The sequence below is a fragment of the Geotrypetes seraphini genome, chromosome 3, assembly GCF_902459505.1.
Source record: "Geotrypetes seraphini chromosome 3, aGeoSer1.1, whole genome shotgun sequence".
In the NCBI taxonomy this organism is placed as follows: Eukaryota; Metazoa; Chordata; class Amphibia; order Gymnophiona; family Dermophiidae; genus Geotrypetes; species Geotrypetes seraphini.
Window position 1 is genome coordinate 142,974,371 of NC_047086.1, and position 7,138 is coordinate 142,981,508.

The following is a 7,138-nucleotide window of genomic DNA, read 5'->3' on the forward strand; positions in this document are numbered from 1 at the left end:
GAAGGCATGTTTTCCGAAACACGGACCATGTTGGGTCTTTTGGTTTGTAAAAAGGTGGTTTTAGTTACCGCATTTAGCATTGGGTAAAATAAAAATAGCCTGCATCTTGTACATATTGTCTGCATTCTTTTTGTTTTTGCTTGCTGTTTCTGTACTGCAGACACCTGTTCGATTTCTTTTGTTATTTGTTTTTCTACAGCTCTTGTCCACAAGTTTCTCCTTTCAGAAATCTGCCACCTTATCCCTAACCAAACGTCCACTGCTTTAAATAAAATATCCTTTGTGCAATCTGTTATTTAGCTGGTAAAGATTTTTACGCTGGGGGGATAAAGAATTCAGGTCATCCTCAGTAAGCCTACCAAGTACAACATAAGTATTTTTAAATTGCCTTTCTCGGAGGACAAGCAGGCATAATCTCACATATGAGACTCCCAAGCGGCCTGGATTGTGACTGGATGAGGATAATGGACATATAAACAAGAACCTGACAAAATGCAAAAGGGTTGGAGTGAAAGTTGGTGCTCAGGCCATGGCATTGCAAAGGTGGGAGGCGCCCCCTCCCACCCTCTTGTTCACCCCACTCCTTCCCCACCCCCCTACTGCACATGCTCACCTTACCCTTCCTCACTTGTTTAGCTTCCCTGGCATGAGCAGCTTCTCTAACTTGCTAACCATACCAATGTCGGCTCTCCCTCTGATGTCACTGCAGAACCTGGAAGTAATAATAATAATTTATTCTTGTATTCCGCCAAAGCCATAATAGTTCGAGGCGGTTTATAATGAGAAGTACTGGACAATCGGTGAAAAAAATACAATACAAATCATCAGAAATACATACAAGATAATAGGATAAAAGATTAAAAACAGTGAATCAGGTTACAAATTGATCAAACAACTGTTTTTACTAATTTTCTATAAGTAAAATAAGATGGAGTACGCATAATATTACCAAACCATTCATTCAATTTGCCTGCCTGAAATGCAAGAGTTCTATCCAGAAATCTTTTAAAGCGACAAGCATTTAATGTCATAGGAGAGCACCAAGGCAGGCGCAAGCAGCAGTTTGAAGCTGCTGAAGTACTTTTCATGATGGAAAACTTCCTGAACCAATGCTATGACTTCAGCGATTTTAAATTGGGACTAAGTTGAAGCAAAATAATAATCCGAGTAACAGCGAGGAGCTAGAGGTATGGTAGTGGGGAATTAAAGGCGTGTACGCAGCAGGGAAGGAGCAAGGGGACAGAGAGGAGGAGAGGTGCCGGCACCCCCCCCCCCCTTTACTACGCTACTGCACTCAGAAATAAAACATTCTGCAGAACTGCTTGTCCAAACTGACTGTCTCTTTTGGAATTTTGTTCTAAACAGTAATGAGAAGTAAAGGTATGGACTGAAGACCAAGTAGCTGCTTTGCAGATGTCCTCAACAGATGCAGAGTGGAAGTGAGCTACTGATGCAGCCATAGCTCAGACAGACATTGAGCTAGATGCACTAAAAATGGTCGAGACCGTTTGGGTCGCTGTGGGCTGATTTTTGGGGAGCCAATTTCTAAACAGTGATCATGTTCAAACCATAGGCGTCAAAATGGGGAAGGCCACAGGGGCCATGGTCTTCCCAAAAATTGGCAAGCGGAAGTATGGCTTTCCCAACTTCCCCACATACTACCTCCCCGCCACTGTAATTTAAAATCCTCAGGCAGTCGGTGGTGCAACAAAGCAAGCCTCCCGGTGTCAACCTGTCTCGGAAGTGTTCTTTCTGCAGCGTCTTGCCTATGCAGGAAGAGGAAGTGCTGTAGAAAGAACACTTCCGGGGCAGGCCAACAGCAGGAGGCTGGCTTTGTTGTGCTGCCGGCCGACCAAATATTTAAATTACAGCGGCAGGGAGGTAGGGGAGTAAGGAACTGGAGAGAGGTCATACCACAGGATCCAGCTGAGAGGGGGGAGGCTGGAATTGGGAATGAGCTGCATGGGCTGCAGGAGGGGGAAGGATTGGGAAAGCAAGGACAGATATTGCACAGACAAAGAGGTTTGGGAAAACAAGGACAGATGCTGCACAGGCTGGGAAGGTTGGGAAGGCATGGAAGGACAGATGCTGTATGGGCTGGAAGGGGGTTGGGAAAGACAGATTCAGCAAAGGCTGGGGGTTAGGAAGGGAGGGAAAGAAAGATGCATGAGTGGGGTGGTGGAAAGGGAGCGAAAGAGGGATGCTGATGGATGAGGGAAGAGAAAAATAGAATTGTTGGACATAGGTGTGTGGAGTGGGAGGGAGAGATGGTATACATGGGGAAAGGCATTAATGTACAGGAGATGAGTGTTTCAATTGAAGGAGAAATTTGGAGTAAGAGGACATAGGATCAAGTTAAAAGATTGTATGTTCAGGAGTAATCTAAGGAAATACTTCTTTAGAGAAAGGGTGGTGGATATGTGGAATGGCCTCCCATTGGTGGTGGTGGAGATAAATACTGGATCTGAATTCAAGAAAGCATGAAACGAGCATGTGGGCTCTCTTAGGTACAGGAGGAGATAGTGGATGGGCCAAATAGAAGGTCCATTTGGTCTTTATCTGATGTCATGTTTCTAAATTCTGTCCAGTCAGTCCAAGCCAGAAATTGCAGTTCTGAACCAAAATGTTTACTTAAACTTGGATGATAAAGGCAAAAGGTTGAGAAAACATCTGAATAAATTATATATTGTAGCCATCAAAGGTTCCCATCCAGCTAAGAAAAGTCCAATCTGCAGAGTCCTTAGGCCATGTCTCTGGAACCAGTTTCCTATGTCACCAGTAATCTTCTGTTAAGATGTCTGTCTCTTCAAGGCCCCAAAGATCCTAAGACAGTGGTTCTCAACCCTGTCCTAGAGGACCACCAGGCCAATTGGGTTTTCAGGCTAGCCCTAATGAATATGCATAGAGCAGATTTGCATGCCTATCACTTCCATTATATGCAAATCTCTCTCATGCATATTCATTAGGGCTAGCCATTGAGAAAGGAGTTTGGTCCTCCCTCTCCTCCTGATTACAACAATCTATAGGCAGCGTTAGTAAGGAAAACAGTCTCACAGTCTTTATTAGAGATGCACTATATGGGGTTGGGCACATTTTTTGCAATACTAATTTTAACATGGCAGTAAATTTCACAATCATTAATTACTGCATCCTGGAGGTAATATTTTGTGGAAAGCTTATGCTGGAAACTCTTCTAAAGCCTTCATCACCTCCAACTGATCCAATTCCTACTTCCCTTCTCTTGCATTTTTTAGACCCACTCTTTGAGCCACTATTATTGATGGTTATTTAGTCTCTCTACTGCCAATTTTCCTTTAGACTGGAAAAAAGCAAATGTCACTCCTCTGTTAGGTAGGTACCATCAACTCGTGTTCAAGTCGTAGCGATGAATTACAGATCTAAAAAGAGATCTGTTTTGTGCTAGTCCGGTAGGTCTTCCAGCATTATCCCCATGGTTGATCTCCATCATCCCCAGCGTCATTCCCATGCTTTTCAACATGTTCAGTTCTTGTATGACTGGATGAGCTATATTTATTTTTTTTTGTTTTAGTTGTTTAAATTCATGCAGAAATAAATGGCTAGATTGAACCTAATGACTTCATTAACGCCTTTCCCTTTTTTTAACCTCTATACCATTTGAAAGAGGGCAAATACTTCTTAAATTTAGTAAAAATATTCTGGCACAAGTGTCAAACCTTAAAAAAGGAAGTCATATTAAGCATTGGAAAATAATAATAATTAACTAATAAAAATAGTACACATTTAGGGCTCCTTTTACTAAGTTATGATAGTGGTTTTAGCGTGCGCTTGGCACGCGGAAGAATTGCCAAGCACGCTAGATGCTAACGCCAGCATTGAGCTGGCGTTAGTTTTCCCATGTAGCGCAGGGGTTTGCATGCACTAAAAATTCTAGTGCACCTTAGTAAAAGAGGGGGTTAATTTTCCCCACCACCAAATTTCCCCATCCCGTCCCACCCGGCTGGAAAAAATTTCTGGGGAGAACACTGGTTGCCCTCTTTGCCTGGTTCCTTCGATCTTCCCAAAAATAGCCTGGTTCCTTTGATCTTCCCAAAACTAATGTCATTCTCCAATGATCTTTCTCTTCTTGACCAAAATAAGACAGTCGTAACTTCATTGTTTGGGTTTCGAATCAATGCGTTAGTTCTTCTGATGGTCCACTTCACGCATAAAATCCTTCTCCAGCGCCAAAGTTCAAATGAGTCAATCTTCTTAATGTCTTGTTTCTGTAATGTACAGCTTTTGCATCTGTAAATGGCCATTGAGAAAACAAGTGCGTAGAAAAGTCTGATCTTCATTTGGAGTGTTATTTCCTTACCTTTGAATACTTTGTCAAGAGCCTTCATTGATGAGCTATTTTGCAGAGTATTTCTGTTAAAGAATCAAAAATCTGATCCTGCTAGTGTCATTAACTATAGCCCAATTTCCAATCTTCTGTTTGTTTCTAAAGTCACTGAAAAAGTAGTTGCTGCTACTCAATTTTCTGATTTCCTAACAAATACCAATGCACTCCATCATTGTCAGACAGAGTTCTGCCTACCTCATTCCACAGGTCTCTTAAATCACATAAGACAATTTCTTGATAGTGATCACGATGCTGTCCTTTTTTCTCTTGATATGTCTGCAGCTTTCAATCTGGTAGATCATACTATTCTTCTCAGTCGTCTGAATGACATTTAAGTTAAAGGGTCTACTCTTCAATGGTTTCATTCCCATTTGTCTAATTGTACATATGCTGTTTACCATTCTAATACTTTTTCCAGTTCTCACTCTCTTCAATCTAGCGTCCCTCAAAGTTCCATCCTGGGACCTATACTTTACAATATTTTTCTTGCCCCTTTGAGTCTTCTTCTTCAGTCACTAGGTTTTACTTTTCTAATTTATGTAACTAATATTCAGCTTTTTCTCTAGACTCACATTCTCCATCCAACTATTCCTTTATTTCTGCTAAATTGAACAGAATTGCTAACTGGCTTACATTTAATAAATTGAAAATTAACTCCCAGAAAACTGCAGTAATACTTTTCTCCTCAAGCTCTCATAAGAACATAAGAATAGCCTTACTAGGTCAGACCAATGTCCATCAAGCCCAGTAGCCCATTCTCACGGTGGCCAATCCAGGTCACTAGTACCTGGCCAAAACACAAGGTGTAGCAATATTCCATGCTACCAATCAGGGCTGTGGAGTCGGAGTCAGAGTCGAGGAGTCGGAGTTGGAGGAAATTTCAGGTACCTGGAGTCGGAGTCAGAAGTACAAAAAACTGAGGAGTCGGAGTCGGAACATTTATCTACCGACTCCATTTTTGAACTTGGCATACCAATCACGAGCAATTCTTTCAGCTATAGCACCCACTATATACACAGCACAAATGTTGCGAGCTGCTTCTGCGGCCTTAGAACCTTGATTAAAAGCAAAAAGAAGGTGGTGTCGAAAATGCTCATTTCTCTCAACTTGACATTCCATTTTAACGATCTGAAAATTAACCAGTGCTGTGGAGTCGGAGACGGAGTAAATTTCGGGTACCTGGAGTCGGAGTCTGAAGTACAAAAAACTGAGGAGTCGGAACATTTATCTACCGACTCCACAGCCCTGCTACCAATACAGGGCAAGCAGTAGCTTCCCCATCTCCATTTCTAAATCTACCTAATTTCAGCATAAAAGGTGCTTCTTTATCATTTACAACAACAATCAAGATCTTGGGAGTCTTAATTGATATCTTATCTTTTCACACCCATATCTCAAAGGTAGTTTAATCTTCTTTTCTTGCCCTCCGTCAAATTTGTTCTATTCACTCACTTCTTCAATTTGGTTCTCTTCGCACTGTTATTTGTTCTCCAGTACTATCAAAACTTGACTATTGTAATTCTATTCTTATTGGCCTATCAACAACATTGGTTACAATTAGTGCAAAAAAACCAAAACAAACAGCAGTCAGATTACTTTATCATTGATCCAAATATGATCATGTTATACCTCTCTTAAGAGTAGAGCATATGCTTCCTATTTCTTATTGAATCCCATTTAAATACAATATCTTTTCTTTTCAGATTCTGTCCAGCGGACTTCCTTCATTCTTATTCTGGTTCAATATTCCCCACAAGGAACTCTGTTCATTACATCAACATCTGCCGTCTGTTCCTTCTTTCAGGCAGCTATTCTTTGACACCCATAGAAATTCTTCTTTTTCAGTTATGGCTCCTACTCTTTTTAATTCTCTTCTTCTTACTTCTGTACAGAAATATAATTTTCTACATTTAAAGACCAGCTAAAGGCATATTACTTTCCTCAAAGTTTTATTTATTCTTTAGTCACTCTGAGCGAGCTCATTACTGAACAAGAATATCCTTACCCATTATTCCTCATGTTTTTCTCCTTTTATTTTCCTTGCCCAAGATTTTATTATAATCCTTCCCTATCGTTCTTTCCTCATGTCCCGGTCTTGTTTGTAGAGTCACTATCAGTCTGCTTGTTTTGATTCCTTCTCATATTTCATTCTACTGTAAACCGCCTAGATTTTAACTATGGTTTTATATTGGCGGTAAATCAAATAAATTGAATTTGAACTCTTAAAATTCATGGTTTTAGCACTGATCTCTGAGTTTTTACTCACAGTGTCCTTAACTGGTGGACCCTTTTATCCTTGTAGATTTGAGACTACCCTCTATTTCCTTCCTCTTCTTTAAAGCTTGATCTTGGTCCTGCTGAGAGGATATGGAGAAAGAGAAACATGATGGACACACTTGGTTCCCCATTCTAGCTTTCTCCTAGTGCAGATGCAGTAGTGGTATGTGCTCTGTAAGGTGTATTCCACTCCTTATCACTTCATATCCTGTGGCTGTGATTGCCAGAGACCCTCTTCCCTTTCAGTAGCTGTACTGTAGTTAGGGAAGCAAAATCCAAGCCTTTTCCCCTTGCTGTAGTGGTATTATGGCTGAGGAAGCTGGAGCCAAAGACAAAAATTTCCCACTGGACTATACCAGAACAGTTGCCCTCTGAGAGATGTCTTCTACCATTGTCAACTGTAGACACAGCTTTTGCTTGTATCCTTTTATGAAATAAACAAGTTGTTTTACATCAGTGATCTTCAGTGGAGTGTTCATTGTCCGTTCCCACTTCTTT